The following is a 17,177-nucleotide window of genomic DNA, read 5'->3' as shown; positions in this document are numbered from 1 at the left end:
GGTAAGCATTATGCATTTTCATTAATTTATTCTCTGCTCCTTTCTTAGGAAGATATGCAGGGACAAACTGAATTCTCTCTCATCCTAGTAAATGCTGAATTGTCAAGGATATATAAGCATTAACAAAGTATAAAATGAAAGGAGACACCAATTGGCGGTGGGAGGTGAGATTTCAACCAGAGCCCACAAGAATGAGCCATGAAAGATTAACTAGAAAGAAGAAAATGTGGACTATGTGTTTTCTTTTTTCAGCAATGCAAGGTTTCGGGATCATCAGCACATTTATGCCCATAGTTATGGTGTTGGAGTTCGGAAACATCCCAATGTGTACACAGTAACTGGCACTCTGCCTCAACTCCTGTGTTTCCTCTCCAGGATTCCATCTCCATTTACTGTCTAACCCTGACTAGATAGCATTCTAAATCTTGGGACACATTTGTGTACTTTGAGAAGTACCATAGAAATGAGAGTAAGTCACTTAGGATTCTCCATAACCCTTTGGTTTCAAGATATACTCACATATTTCGTTTTACAGGTGATGTCAAGATGTTCAATCAGTTATTCAGAACTCAGTCAGACTCCCTGTGGACAACCATATTCCAACTTTATCCTTTACCAGCTGTTTTATTTTAGAGAGGAGGTCTAGGTTGTAGCCAGGTTGGCCTTGAACTTGCAATCCTATGTCACTCAGCCTTCTAACTGCTGGGGTTACAGGTGTGGCATTGAAAAAAGAAATAAATGAGATTGTGAATGGTATCTCTTCCACACAAGCCTTATTAGCTAGTGTCTAATGTATGGAAATCACATTTTAAAGTCTTGTTGTACTCTTGGCTCTCACCCATGGAGGCCTCATCCACGATCACCTGCCTGAAAGTATAGATAGCGCTTGATAAGTCCTACACACACACACACACACACACACACACACACACACACACGCATGTATGATTAGGCACACTAAAGGTCACAACTTAATACATTAGAACAATTAGGTTATGAACTCTTTCTAGAATTGTGATCCACAACACGGACCAAAGCTTCAGAAGGTTAGTGTATGGCTATGGGGCACCACTGTATATACATGATTCAGTTGTAATTCAGGCGATAATGAAACAGTGACTGTTCTTTACAGGTGGAGCAATCTTAGGGAGTCCATCCACTATTTGTGGATCTCTGTTTGTGGATGTGGATGTTTTGACCTCTTTAGCCTCAGACTTGGTGTCAGTATTACCAGCTGAAGGTAAGAGCTTATTCTGTTTATTTCAATGTGTATTACTGGTTTCTGAAGCACAGAAAAAAAAATGTGTGCTCTGAAACATACAACCTACTGAATAGATTTACTTTGGGTGTGCATGCACAGTGCTGATCAGCAGACTCAGGCCTACCTGATGGCTTAGCAGGTGACCTACAGCTGAGTGACACCCCCAGCCCAGAGTTCTGGTTTCTTAACGTTGATAAAAATCATTATGAAATACAAATTTACAAGGAATGGGAGAAATATACATTGCAATGAATTTTAATACTGTTGAAATCTTCATAATAGGTATCTTTGTATCCACTTCCAATGTTTACAGTGCTTGCACTATTGTAAAGCAGGAGGAAAACAAACCTAAGAGGTAGCCAGCCCACTGTAGGACTGCAGGAGCTGATAAACTATAGGAAAACATTGGAAAATGCAAACATTGCTTTAAAAAGCAACAGGAAATGAGCCTGGATTTGCTCACCTCCTAAGAATTCAAGGAGCCAAGGGACTGACTGGGGGTGGGGTCCCTCCTAAGACACCCCTTTTCTGTTTGTGCCCAAGTAAATTGTTCCCCAGTGTTTGACATGGAAAGCATTTTTGCAAAGGGGGGATGTGAGAAGTTTCCAAGTGTGTTTTATTTTCCAGTTTTTCCCCTCTCCTTTTCTTCACTGGGGTTGTTCTTAACTTCCTGTGTTCAGCACAGGCTGGCTGCTCTTCCTCACAGGCCCCTCAGCCAGCAGAACAGTGGCTGTGACTGGCCCCTTCCTCCCTACCCTTCCATGCTCAAACAGCTGGCCAGAACTCCTGCACTGTCTTTGTCTTCAGTCACAAGCTAGCTACAGCTTGGGTCCCGTCTTGTCACACTTAGGCACCCCCCCCCATCCCTTTCCTCTTTCTCTCTTTAAAATAAAATCACCACAATTATTTATGTATGCATGCATTATGCATATATGTATGTATGTTTATGCATGAATTATGTATATATGTGTGCATACATTATATATAGATGTATGTGTGTATGCATGCATTATGTATATATGTGTGCATGCATTGTATATATATGTATGTGTGTAAGCATGCATTATGTATATGTGTGTATGCATGCATTATGTATATATGTGTGTATGCATGCATTATATATGTATGTGTACATGCATTATTTATGTATATATGTGTGGATGTGCATGTGCCATTCTGTGCATGTGGAGGTCAGAAGAAACCTTGAAGGATTCTGTTCTTTTCTTCTAGTTTGTGGGTCATGGGGATCAAACTCAGGTCTCCTGATGTTGTGGAATATTAATTTAACTATGTAAAGGTGTGTTACATTTGTTTATGCTGCATTTGTTTAACAATGCAAAGATGTGTTGCTTTGCCCACTTAAGGCACCAGATTGGTCTAACAAAAAGCTGAACGACCACTAGCTAGGCAGTAGAGGGATAGGCAGGGCTGGTGGGCAGAGAGAATAAGTAGGAGGAGGAATCTAGTCTGGTGTGGGGTGGAAAAGGAGGAGCGAGAACAAGGAAGAAAGAGAGATGCCTGGGGCCAGCCAACCAGCTGCTGGACAGACAGACATGGAAGAAGCAGTGGAAGTAAGACATACAGAATGAAAGACAGGTAAAATGCTCTGAGGTAAATGTAGATGAAGAGAAACGGGTTAAATTAAGTTATAAGAGCTAGTGGGACAAGCCTAAGCTAAGGCCGAACATTTATAACTAATAATAAGTCTCCATATCTTGCTTTGGGAGCTGGTTGGTGGCCCAGAGAAAGCCTGCTACACTCTGGCTTGTCACCAAGTGCCTTTACCTGCTAATCAACCTTGCTAATGCCCCCTACCTTCTCTTTATTATCCACCAGCCTGGACACTTTTCTCTCTTCTTGCCTGTTAATTATGTTTTTGCCTGCTAAACTTTCTTTTATATGCCTTATAATTTGATCTTTTTTAAATGGTGTTTGAGATTGAACCCAGGGCCCTGTTCATGCTAAACAAATACTCTAACACTAAGCTAAACTCATAGCCTCCTTATGTTCTTTTTTTTTTTTTTTTTTTTTTTTTGGTTTTCTGAGACAGGGTTTCTCTGTGTGGTTTTGGTGCCTGTCCTGGAGCTCGCTCTGTAGACCAGGTTGGCCTCCAACTCACAGAGATCCGAGTTGGTTCTGCCTCCCGAGTGCTGGGATTAAAGGTGTGCGCCACCGCCACCCAGCCTCCTTAAGTTCTTAAAGCTTCATGTTTAGCAGGTCTGAGGATATTTACGAAGATTCTATGAAGACCATTAGAACAGTTTTCATCTCCCCAAAGAGAAACAATGTATCCACAAATGCTTACTCATCCTGCCCGTAATCCTACGATATCTAAAGTCATTAGTCTAGATTTTGTCTACTGTAGATATTTCATAGGAGTAGGAATCATACGATTTGTGACTCTGTGTGTCTGTTTTAGACAGCATGTGGGTTTTCCAAGTTTGTTCCTGCCTGTTATAGCATTACTGGTCCTTCCTTCCTTCCTGAGTGGATGACACCTTTTTGGAATGTAATGCTTGTTTCTTTTTTTTTTTTTGGGGGGGGGGGTCCAGTCATTATTTGAGAAGCACTTGAAGTACCCCCATTTTTAATATATTGCTGTGAACATTCTTGTGCATGTTTTGTATATACCTCAGCGTCAAATTGCTAGATGATAGGGTAATTCTGTGCTAAATAGTTTGAGATCTGTCAAATGGTTCTCCTTATTGTGTGTTCATGTCCATGCAGGTGCATGTGTATGTGTGGAGGTCATACTTGGGTGTCTTCCTCAGGTGCTATGCACCTTGTTTTTGAGAGCGGGTCTCTTAGAGTGTTCTCAATCTTCCTAATTCTATGACCTTTTAATATAGTACCTCATGTTGTGGTGACCCCCAACCATAAAATTATTTCATTTCATTTATTTCATAGTTATTGCTACTTCATAACTGTAATTTTGCTGCTGTTATGAATCACAATGTAAATATTTTTGGAGATAGAGGTTTGCCAAAGGGGTTGTGACCTCTAGGTTGAGCACCACTGGATTAGGCTAAACTGGCTGGCTGGCCAAGGAGCCAGAGCCGACTGCTTGTTCCTGCTTCCTCAGGCCTGGGATTATACACACATGCCACTGCACCCAGCTTTTTATGTGTGTTCTGTGGATTGAATTCAGCTGGAATTGGCTTATCTGCCCAGCCGTGTAAATCCAAGTTCCAACCGGTTCATTTCCCCACAGATGATGTCTGAGGACTCAACTTTCGCTCTGTCCTCCCGGCACATGCTGTTGTCCATCATTGCCGTGGCCACCCTGGTGGACACAGAGCCATGTGTGTCTTACAGGTCCCTTCCTCTGGGCAGCTCTCCTGAGCACCCTGGTTCTCCCTCTCTTGCGCTTCCGTCACACTCTGTGCTTATCCTTGTGACGTCCCTCCTAGCGCTGAATTATAATTGTCTGTTAACTTTATCTCCTCTCCCAGGGTGTGAACCTGTTGGAGAGGGCACTAAAATATTTCCTGTGGCATCGCCCACTTTAACACCGTGCCTCACACGGTTATTTTGGTCTCCTTCCTTTTTTCCTTTAGATGGTAGGGGAGCATGGAGGTCCAGTCTTCACAGACTCCATTTTCAGCACTGGAGCAGCGGAATGACAGTGTTCCTCAGACCCATTCTTCAGCTGGCGTGTCCTTGTTAGCGGGTGGAAACAGAATATCTAGCCTGTGTGTTTGACTTCTAGAAAATCATCTTCTCTTTACTGTTGTGCTGAAACAGTACTGTTTCTAACTTCACCAGATGTTGTGAAGAAGGCCTGGGTGATATTCAAAAGAAAAAGCCATAACCACCATTACTTTGCTTAACTCCCCAGCAGCCTCTCCTTCTCTTCCCCAAATAAGTCCCTTTCTAGTTTCATGTCACACGTACTGGTGTGTGGGGGGGGGGCGGGGGGGGCATGGTTCCACACGTGCCTCCATGAAACTCAGATTCCACATAAGAAAAGCATGTAATGTTTGTCTTTCTATGTCTGGCTTAATGTCTTTAATATGATGATCTATGATTCCATCCATGTTTTCTTCAAATAACATATGTTTCTGTCTGAATTAAACTCCATTGTAGATATACAGCACATTCTCCTTACGTGCTCATCTGATGATGGACACCCAGGCCATCCTATTTGACTGTGAAAAGCAAGGCTGATTGAGAACACTGTTACGTTTCAAAAATAGTGCCAGTTACACATACTAGACTAAAAAATTTCCAGATGTGGAGGGGAGTCAAGGTCAGTGCCATGAATGAAGTCTGTGGACTTGAGAAATAATGCTGAGTGCAGACACTGTTCTTAAAGTGTCAGGAGACAGATGGGTTAGCATGAGGGCTGGACAGATAGGAATTGGTACTGAAGAACAAAGCTGGATGCTGAATCAAACATAATTAAAGACCTAAAATATGACATTGAATTAGAAAGTGCATCCAACCTCAGATTTGACTCATACTAAATTATAATGTCCTGAGTATAAATATAAATGCAATGACATATTTAAATTAGCTCTTTTGAGTGATTCTCCCCCCAAATATTTGACCTTATAGTCAATATTTGGGTAATTTTTCCCCCTGCTATTTATGATCCTGTAAAGGTTTGTCTTAGAATTTTCCCTACCTAGAATAAAGCTACTAGAGAGCCCTTCCTCACTCTCGAGTGTTCTCAGTGTCTTTTCAGGAGTTTCGCCAGTCTCCTCTTCCTGCTTTTTACATGCTTCTGGAACAGGGAGGAAGTGGGGGAGGGAGAGATGGAGAGAAACAAGTTGAGGGGAGAGAGAGAGAGAGAGAGAGAGAGAGAGAGAGAGAGAGAGAGAGAGAGAGAGAGAGAGAGAGAGAGAGAGAGAGAGATTGGACGCAGATCAGTGAGAAGACAGGATCAGGCGGGGCCGAGAGGAACCTGGCAGATGCTCTTCTCGTGTTTCGCACTTGAGCACGCCTGTATTGCTGCCTGGAATTCCGCTCGTATTTCTCTCATTCCTGTAAGATTTTTCTTCAGCTTTGGTAACAAACTTCAGCTTTAAATAGGAGCCAGGAATGAATACTGAAAAAAAAATTAATGTGCAAACACACTTAGAATGGCTATGTTACCATTATAGTCTCACTGGTAAGGAAGGCTGTGGATGCTTTTAACAGAGTGGCAAAGTGTGGCAGACATGTCATTTTGGCAAATTAGCCCTTGAGAATCTATCTTTCTTTATATATAAAAAATGGATACATTACTTTTCCTTGTATAGTGTTTTGATATAAATAAATTTAATGGCACATGGCATTGAACAAATGCTAGTGGTTTTAAAATTGTCCTGTATCAATTTTTTGAAAAAAATTGCTCAATAACCTCATGATGAATATGAGAGTTTTCTTATGAAATATTCATTCAAATCAGCTATGTATTTTATTCTATTCATGTTGAGTTTTAGTTATGACTGGCAGCTATATATTTTTGGTTTTATAGATAAATATGGTAGAAAAAATAGGAAGAAAATTTGAACATATAACTTTATGTGGAAGATATAGTATGATACCCTGTGATATTATATACTTAATAAAAAGTCTATTAACATTGAGTGAGAATAGCAAGGAACTAGTATTATTTCATTTCTTGTTGTATTTAGACCATGCAAATACCTGAGAATCATTTTTAAAATATGTACATCAGCTGGACAGCTGTGGCACATGCCTTTAATCCCAGCACTTGGGAGGCAGAGCCAGGCAGAGTTCAAGGCCAGCCTGGTCTACAGAATGAGATCCAGGACAGGCATCTAAACTACAAAGAGAAACCCTGTCTCGGAAAACCAAAAAAAAAAAAAGAAAAGAAAAGAAAAAAAGTGCATCATACATACTTCTATCCAAATAAAAAGGTACTGTATAGTCTTCCTAAAACTTCATTCCTATTCCTTGAGGGGAAAAAAGGCCTTCCACTTTTAACATAATTTAGGTTTTAAGTAGGTATAAACATTATCCAATTTTCACGTACCTGCCTCTTCCCTCACTCAGCTTTTCCCCAAACTGTTATTTTTCTCTTTTAGTTATTTAAGGTGCTTCCATTGTGTTGCCCAGGCTGGTCTGGGACGTACTGTATAGAACAGAATGACCTTGGGTTTACAGCAATCCTCCTGTCTTGGACTCCCAAATACTGGGATTATAGGCATGAGTATCCATTTGCATCATATATTGTATCTATCATCCTCTATGCAATATCAAAACCAGGATGAGGATGTCATCAGTTTATACTTATGAAGCCTAACCTGGTCTCAGTTTTACATTTTAATCTACATTTTGTGTGTATTGATTGATTGGTTGGTTGGTCCACTGATTGGTTATATAGCCCAAGCTGCTCTCAAATTTGAGGTCCTTGTGCTAATGCCTCTTGAATGCTAATTACGAGTCTGTGCCCCATGCTTGGCCACATTAAGAGAAATGAGTGCTTGGGCTAGAGCCAGGGCTTTGGACTTGCTAAGGATAGCCTCCACCACCCCTTTTTCTAGTGGTTTTTGTTTGTTTCATTTTTGAGACACAATTTCGTGTCGATGGTGCTGGCCTCCAATTTGCTACATAGCAGAGCTGAACTTGAACTGCTTATTGTTCTGCTTCCATCTCCAATGTGCTTGGGATTATGGCAACATAGGTTTTCCTGGCTTGTTTTCAGCTGTGTCTGCTTGTTTTGGAAATCAGTCATACAGCCTTTGAATCAATGGTAGCTCTGCCACCATGTCATTCTGAGGACCTCGCTCAGCATCTATGGAGGCACATTCCTTCATCTGTGAAAGGAATATTATAATCTTGAGAAGCCACATTAAAAGAGTCTTTTAGGAAATGGTTGTTTTAGGTTTGCTGTCCTTTCATATATTTCATCAAAATTTTGAACCCGTACTGTGTACTGTGTGGTCCTCTCTCATCTGGTAACAAGCAACTGGATTAGAACAATGCAGTAGATACACCTGCTGTCACCTGCCTGCCTCAGTTTCCTTGAATGGCCACCTCTTCACCCTCTTCCTATCTGGTAGACCCAAGGCCATTATTCTCAGTTATACATTTGATTTCTCTTATAGATGCCTTGTGTAATAGGGATTTTGTGGGACACAGTATGCTTTAGTTATAAGTTAGTTCTTTCTCTCCATGTGCTATTGCATGTGTTTATATATTTGGTGTGTGTGTGCATGCATACGAATTTGCTTGCAGGAGTTGGTGTTCTCCATCCACTGTGTGGATCCCTAGGATCAAACTCAGGTTACCAGGCTTTGCATTAAGCTCCTTCTGCTAAGCTATCTCATCAGCCTTGTTTATAAGTACAGTGCTAATTATAGTCCTGGCAGATTGCCATGGCAAACCTAGGCTCAGACCATTTGCTGTTTGGGATCCATGCATAACACCCATCCTCTGGTTTACACTGACATTGTAGCTTTCCACTGCTATGACACCGTGTCTGAAACCATTAGTGTATAAGGAGGAAAGACTTGCCTTGGCTCACAGTCTCAGAGGTCTCACTTCATGGACTTGTCCCTTTTGCTTTGGGCTTGTAGTAGCAGAGTGTATCATGGTACAAGGGTGTGGTAGAAGAGGTCTTTTCACCTCATAATGGCCAGGAAGCAAAGAAAGATAAGATGGGCAGGTAGCTGGGGGTCCCGGTACGCCTTCAAGGGCATGCATTCCAATTGACTAACTCCTTCCTTATAGGCCACACCTTTTAAACAAGGTTCCACCACCTCTCATCTGATGACAGATACAGAACCATGCAGTGTGACTAGAACACCATGTCTTCTCATCTTTCTTCTTGGGCACATGCATGAAGGTGGAGAGGATTCTGTGCCTTGACGAGTATCCTCCATCCTTTAACCCAGAACTGTGTAATTCTGAGAAAGTTATGTCTTAGCTATAGCTAAATGCTTTCTCTAAAGGTTCAGTAACCATACTTTAGGAAGACCTTTGGTTTAAGGAAGCCATAAAGGTGCCCTCCTGAGAAAGGCAGTGTTTAGTTATTTGGTGATAAAAATTCTAGTGTGCTTTGCTTTTTTTGTATGTTAAATGAAAACCGGTGAGGACCATGCTGACTGATTCTCCCTGCCATCCCCCGTCCCTCTCCCCTCCCTCCTTCCCCCCAGGGTGCTAGTCTATTGAAATCAGCCTGTTTTCCCCCATGTATCCTCTCTTGTTTCCAGCTTCCCATTTATTAAGAGAAAAGCTGGTCTTCATAGTTCTGCAACTTACTTTGGTAGGTTTAAGGTACTATAAGGTGTTCCTCTGTTTAAAAATTTCTCCGTATGCATTCTCCAGGGGCATATTGCTTCCTGCTTTGATTTTTGGCCTCAGTCAGACAAGTCAGGGCTGAAGTTGGGGTGAAAAGTTCACTGTCCGGAAGTGCCGTCAGTGCCTAGAACAGCCTGCCCCACCCCACACTGGCCCTAGGATGTGACACTTTGGAGGAGGCAGCAGAAGAAAGGCATCTTGTCTTGTCCCCTTGCCGGGTTGCCTCTTGACCCTCAGCTGGTGATGGATGCATGACACCTCCAACTATTCCAGGGACCCACTCTAAACCTCTCCTAAGTGTCTGCCTTGGGGTTTTAGGTAGAAAATTGTCGCCTGCAATCATTGTAGTTGCTAGAGATCAACACTAAAAATAAAATAGGAAATACAGGGTGCCCTAGGTATGACTGAAGTGTGTTGTCTTGTAACAATTGTGTTTGGTGATCCATATGTACATACACATGTATGCCTACACTTTCATAGGGCACCACTTGCTTGTCTGTATGTCCCTTTTGGTTTGTACATGACGCCTGCCATCCTGGTTTAGGATCCAGCCAAAGTGTTTGCACCTGTCAGTGCACATATTATAAAACACGTTGTTACTTTGTTGTAATTGCATTTTTAATTTATATACATTATGGATCTCATTTATTTCTTTGTATCTTCTCCCCTTGGCATTATATTTTCAGTTGCTCCTTTTGTGCATACATCAAATTCATTGCATTCAACTGCGCACGGTGGGGGTCTACATTTTATTCATGTTCTCCCCCAGGGTCAAGAGTTGCATTGTCTCCATGCCATCTTACCACAAATGTGAGTGCTATGCAAAACCATGGACACATACCTTAAACACCGAGGGAAAGTTATTTTGGATCTAAGCAAATAAATTTACTGTATCAGAGAGTGCACGGACACACATGCATGCTTGCATGTTTTCAGTGTGATTTTGTAAAGCACTGTCAGATCTCTTCTCATCAGTGGGAGACTCTGCCAGCATGAGTGTTAAATATCCACTTCCACACTGGCACATGGCATTAGCAAGCTTTCTCTGTTTTCCCCTCTTTCTAAGGTGGGTATGTTTGTCTTATTTCCTTGGATGAGTGATTATGTCTTTATACTTTTTCCTTTGAAAATTATCCTCTCCTATACATTTCCCTTCACATTTATTTTAATTTTTCCCCTGAAAGATTTTATATTTTTCCTATTGATACAGAGGTGCCTTTTGTATACTCTGGGAGGCCATGCCTGATTCTTCCACATGACAAGCATTTCTTCTTCTGTGAACATTGATAGCTGTAATCTCGAGTGTGTTCCTGCCATGGCTTGCAGGTGGAGGTCAAAGGGTCACTTCCGTTCTCATTCCTTCTACCTTGTTGGAGACAGAGAGTCTCTGGTGTTTTTAACTGCGAATGCCTGACTAGCTGCAGCTTTTGTCAGTGCCTCCTGTCTCCTCCAGGAGCGCTGGGCTTTACAGACTCCCCTGATCTTCTGTAAGTTCTAGAGATTTGGACTGAAGTCCCTACACTTGTATGGAAAGTGCTCGACCACTGGAGCCGTCTCTCCAGCCCCATTGCATTCTTTATTGAAAAGAACTCTTCAATTTTGATGTGCTTCAATCCATTGGTATTTTACTTTGTTCTGTAAAAACAACACCTCTCCATTCTTCTTTTATAGAGCTACCCATAGCTCTGATGTTGCGGTTACATGTTGATCGTTTGTGCCTTTAGCCTCTGGAGCACATACGCATTTAGTGGTAGGTAGGAGCCCGCTTCACCTTTCTGTATGTGGCCCTGTTCTGAGGGCGATTAATATTCTTGTCTCTCTAATGTGTCCCTTTGTTTTATTTTCCTTTTATGCTCGTGCTATTATGCTATGCCAGTGTGTTAACTTGCTTTCACAGTGCAGCAAAGTCTTACTTGTTACAGTTTCAGAAAACTAACACAAGCTTTCTTCTAAACTCTTGGAGCTAATACACGACCAAGATGATAATATGTATAATGCATAAAATAATGCTAAAAGAGCTAGAGAAATTAAGGATTTAGTATTAAGTTCTTCATTTCCAAAGTGGAGTTGGGTATCTATCAATTTTACTTCTCCATGTAAATTTCCTAAGATTATTAAATATTATGTTTTTTAATTTATAATGAACTTTGATGAAAATTTAGGTTCAAATGTCAACTTTTAAGCACACTATCTCTCTATTTACTTCATCACATTGTAAGAAACTTTTACTCTTTTTCTTCAGTATTTATTTATTTATTTATTTATTTATTTATTTATTTATTTATTTATTTATTTATTTATTTATTTATGTTTTCTAGGCAGGGTTTCTCAGTATAGCCCTGGCTGTTCTGGAATTCACTCTGCAGACCAGGCTGGCCTTGAACTCACAGAGATCTGTCTGCCTCTGCCTCCTGAGTGCCGGGATTAAAGGTGTGTGCCACCACTGCCAAGCTAGCTATGAACCTTCTTTCAGCTCACACTAATCTTCAAAGATATGGAGATGGCCATATTTGGATGTTTAGTCCCCAGTGGCCCCTGTGTTAAATGGTGGTCCCCAGCTTGCACCTTTGGGAGGCGATGGGTAGATAGTATGGCCCCTGTGGGTGGCATGTTCTTGCAGTGGGTAAGGGAGCCTCAGTCCCTCCTCTTCTTCTCTCACTTCCGGGCTATGATATGAACACTTTTGCTCTGCCACACACCTCTACTATGACATGCTTCTTTGCCAAAAGACCATAGTAATAGAACTGACTTATCATGGTGCTAGAACCCCCAAAACCATGAGAAAAAAAATAAAAAACACTGCCAACAAAAAAAGAACCTTTTCTCTTTATAAGTTGAGTATTTCGGGTATTTTGTTACAGCAGCAAAGTATCAACTCACACAAGATTTCTTCTGAAGACTTGGAGCTAATATGTGACATAGCTGAATAATACAATATGGTCCATAAAATAATTGTAAAATAGCTACAGAAATTGAGAATTTTGTAATTCCAAATAGAAATATTATCATTTGAGCATAGAATGATTTCTTCTAGGAAATATCTTACTTAAGCCTTAACATATTGTAAGTAAGAACACTAATTGTTGTGACGTAGGTAAAATGACTCATTTATGATTCAGTTAAACTGTGAGAGGCTGGAATTGAAATCTGGTTTTCTATTCCCAATCGATGGCTTTTGCCAGCAAGCCATGCCCCAGTAACTGTTTCTCTCTGATAGTGTGGCCTCAGACCAGTAACTAACATTAAGGTTTGCATTTGATTCCTATTAAGTTAGATTCTCTCCTCTCTGAGAATCATGCAAAGAACGGCCTGCCAAAGTCATAAATAGAAAGGAAAAGGACTTCTATCTGGGGCTTATTTGTGTGTGTGTGTGTGTGTGTGTGTGTGTGTGTGTGTGTGTGTGTGTGTGTGATGTTTGGTTGTGTGTGTGTGTACATGTGTTTGTGGAGGCCAGAGGTTAATACTGAACATTTCCTCTGTTGTATAGCACCTTATTTTTTGAGGCAAAGTCTCTCACTGAACGGAGGCTGCTGATTCAGCTAGACTGGCTGGCCATCATGGTTCAAGATCCTCCTGTCTCTGAATCCTGAGCCCTGGTATTACAGGCATAAGGCCCACCACACCTGCTTGTTCAATGGGTGCTGGAGATCCAACCATAGGTGTAAGTGTTACAGCTTTGACGGGGGAGGTACCCGGGTCAGGGGCCAAGGAATGCCACAATCACATCACACAACAAACCTCACACAAGATTTACTGGGAAAAACATAGGAATGTGGCTGCCTATGCTTGGGAGAGAAGAACTGATCAGCAGGCAGGCTATATGTAGTTTCTTGGGAGTGGAACTTTCTGGGGTGGCCTGATCTTAGGTCTTTTTTATGTAGGGTGGAGCTTGGCCACTTGGGTCTGGAAGGGCTGGGTCCCTACACTTTGCAGCAAACACTTTACTGACTAGGCCATCTCTCTCCCCCACCCCCAACTACTTGCAATTAATTACATGACCCAGAATTTTGAGTCATTTTTTTTTTAGCAGTTATGTCTCTACAGTCTGGCCAGGGTTGTTGGAGACTTTAAATCATATACAACAGTGGAATTTATACATCAGATGTGAGCAGGCTGATGAAGTTTTGGAGTGCTGAGTGTGGCCAGCACCCAGGAGGGAGAGAAAGGATTTGTCCATCCTTACTAGATCCTCACAGTGGAGTCACCCAGCCTACAGAGCCTGATGGGCTGCAGCTCTGAGTCACCCAAGGGTGGTTCTTCCTTACTGGTGTACATTTCTTTTTCTTTGCATGAGCTTGTTGAAATGTGGGTTTTGCTGTCTTTAACCCACCTAATTTCCCCCCAGATAAGGTAATTTGGGACAGAGATGAGTACTCTTCCTTTTTTTAGGCAGACTGTCAAACCCATAAGGGAGTAATTATAAGACTAATTCTTCTGTTTTAACGACATCAATTGAATAACATCAGACAGTCAAAGCCTACATGATTTCACAGCATTTTAACACTGTGCACATGAATCTAAATAACATGGCATTTTGCTTGTCATTTCGAGTATGTCTGTGTAGAAGGGCTATTAAGTTAAAGCTAAATTCGTGTGTGTGTGTGTGTGTGTGTGTGTGTGTGTGTGTGTGTGTGTGTGTAAACTCACATGTGTGCCTGCAATTTTGTGCTTTTTGTAGCAGCAGTGGCAGGAGCTTTTTGTGTTTCCTGAATGTCAGAAAGATATTGGTCTGCACCAGTAGCCAACACAGATATTACACTTCCTTATAGGATGACACAGAAATGTTCCCCAACTGACTATGGCCAAGTGAGCCCTTCCCATCATCACAAGGCTCAGCGTCTTCTTAATTGTTTTGAATTTAAGTTCATCTTCCTACGTACCTGTTAGGGTTTCTTTACCCAGATGTTCCATATACTATCTCGTTAGCTAATGTATCTACTGTTGAAGGCTCAAAGCCAGACCTCCTTTGGATTCCTAATCCTTTAGTTGTTAGCAGTACATTTCTAGATTTAGCGGCTATGTTCTCCCAAAGCTTACTCCCAGGTATTGTTTGCTGGTCTTTATGGGTTACTTATCTCATTCACTTCTTCTATCCTGACACTTTTTTTTTTTTTGAAAGGAAGCCTCATGTAGCCTAGAATGGCCTTGAACTCCCTCTGTAGCCAAAAATGACCTTGAACTTTGGTTCTCCAGCATCTACCACTGTCTCACAGTGCAAGCCTCACTAGTAGTTACAGTCGCCCCTAGTCTCTTGTTATCCTTCCATACTCTTGGTCAAAGCATCATGCCTTGACTTTGTTGCTAAATGTGATCATTTATCTGTCCACCTTGGGTGATAGCTAATTTTTTTTCCTGTTACTGTGATAAACTATTCAGACAGAAGAACTTCTAGGAGAAAGGATATATTTTGGCTTAGATTTCAAAGTACACTCCATCATGGTGAAAAGTCAGGGCAGCCTGAGCTTGAAGCAGCTGGTCACATCATGTCCATATTTAGAAGAGAACAGTGAATGCCTATTCTGCCCACTTTCCTTTCTTAGTTACAGTTTGGGATCTCCTACCCAGGAAATGGTCTCTGCAAAGTGAGAGGGTCTTCCCATATCAGCTAATGACAATCAAGATAATCCCCCATAGGCATGCTCAGAGGGCTGCCTTCCAGGACCTCCAGATTATACCAAATTGACAATTTACATTTAGTTTTTATGAACCTGCTTTTGTTTTCTCATTCATCAAGTTTGGACAGGACCAAAGAACTTGAAGAATTCCTCTGAGAGTTAAGAGGAAAGGTAGTGTGTGAGGTTGGTATAGCATCTGGTTGGCAATAGGTGCTCACCTTAGACCACATTCCCGCTTGAGTGTGTTGACTGTTGAGTTCTTTGTTTGCCAGTGATCAGGTCATCTCCTTCTTGCCATTGGTCCTGGGAACTTCTTTAAAAAAACTCCATCCCGGATTTTACATCCCCTAATTACAAAATCAAATACAGTCTGCCTGGTCTTGCATACTCATTATTCAACATTTCATCTGTATATTTTTGCCCTTTTCATTCCTCTATCTCTTTGGCTTTACTTAACTTAATATTTGTCATTTTCCTCATGGCTGCACTAGAATGTAAGCTCTCTAAGTTCAGTAACTGTGCCTGCAATCTTTGCTGCTTCAGTCTGAGATAAATGAAAAGGCCTCAGACACCTTCCTGAGGCTTCGGAGTTGGAACTCAGCTGTTGTCTACACAGGCAGTGAACCCTTGGGTCATTCAGCATCTCTAGCAGTCACAACAAGAAAGCAGGAGAGGAAGGTTGTAATGATGAAGAAGGAGACAGTAAATACTAGTACGATTTGAGTGTGAAATGTGCCCCACAGGCTCCAGTGTTGGAACACTCGAGCTCACCAGTTAATGGTGCTGTCCTGGCAGGTTGTGGAACCCATAGGAGGTGTATCCATGCTAGAGGAAGTGGTTTGCTAGGGAGGGTTTGTAGAATTTTTGGTTTATATCCTGAACTCACTTCTTATCCTGTCTCTTTTCATGATCCACAGAGATGTAACAAGCTATACCATGGGCTTCCAGTACCAAGGACGGAGCCCTGGCCACCATGTCCGCACTACTGTGATGGACTGTACTCCTGTTAACTGTGAGCCAAAATTAAATCCTTCTTTCCTTAAGCTGTCTTGTTAGGTATTTGGTCACAGTGAGTAGAAGAGTAGCTCATACGAGTTACTGCCTGTACAGAAGGCTCTGCTCATGCCCCAGGGAGGATTGTGAAGAAGCCTTTAGTATCTCCATACAATAGCATTTTCTTTTGTTAGACCAGGAAGAACTTTCTTTGTCACTTTTTTAAAATGCCCATCCCATTTTTGTCTTTTACGTTTCTTCAGCCAGAATCCCAGTCCTTCTTTGTGCCTTGGCCTTCACTGTTAATGGTCATGACCCAAACTCCTGTTCATCTGGCTTTAGGATGCTGAGTCCTGCACTGTGTGTGTGAACTGACTCAGCTTTGGGAAAGGGCATGCCTGTTTCTGGCCCTGCACCTTTCCATGCCCTCTCCTGGGCATGCCTCCTCACCCAGCTCCTTTCCATTGCCAGTTTTCCCACTCAGTGAACAAAGAGTAACCATTTGCTCTTGTTTCCCAGTTCAAATCCAGTTTATTAAGCCGTAGTGCAAACAGCACACCGAGTCAGCCTGTGCCGCAGGCCAGACTGGCTTCCATGATTCTGTGAGCTCTTCTTGCACACTGCTTTTGGGTTGTCCTCTATGGGATTCACCACTCTGTCTGCATCTGTCTGCTCTCAGTCTCTGCAGATAGAATCAGCTCGGCCTTTCTTAGTGTGACTAGGCTTGTCCTAGGTGAGCAGTGTTCTGTTACCAGCCGTGATTTCCAAATGAATCCCTTGTACAGGCTGAGGTGTGCACGTGCCAAGCCCCCGTGATTCACAACGGTGGCGCTACTGTCACCATCTCCTCTACTTCTCCGTGAAGATCTAGGCTGAACCCTACTGCCTTTCCTAGTTTAATTTATAGCTACTCAAGTGGGTTTCTCCACTGTTGCTCTTAGAACATGCCATCCTTACCTTTGAATCTTTATTTTTTTTTAATTCATTTATTTATTTTATAACCTGGCTGTAGCCTCCCCATCCTTCCCTTCCAGTCCCTCTGTTCATTCCCCCCT

General features: G+C 41.9%; 1 protein-coding gene across 3 annotated transcripts in view; it reads left to right on the top strand.

The window, feature by feature from the left end:
• LOC107399584 (uncharacterized) overlaps window positions 1-17,177 on the top strand; it is a 330,418-nt gene that overhangs the window by 273,806 nt on the left and 39,435 nt on the right. For all 3 annotated transcript variants that reach the window (XR_013051532.1, XR_013051531.1, XR_001576284.3), the window contains one exon: window positions 1,133-1,240. The gene's annotated coding sequence lies outside the window, so the exon portion shown is untranslated. The remainder of the gene's footprint in view (window positions 1-1,132; window positions 1,241-17,177) is intronic.

This window comes from Peromyscus maniculatus, chromosome 5 (genome assembly GCF_049852395.1).
Source record: "Peromyscus maniculatus bairdii isolate BWxNUB_F1_BW_parent chromosome 5, HU_Pman_BW_mat_3.1, whole genome shotgun sequence".
NCBI lineage: Eukaryota > Metazoa > Chordata > Mammalia > Rodentia > Cricetidae > Peromyscus > Peromyscus maniculatus.
This window is presented reverse-complemented; position numbering and strand designations above follow the sequence as displayed.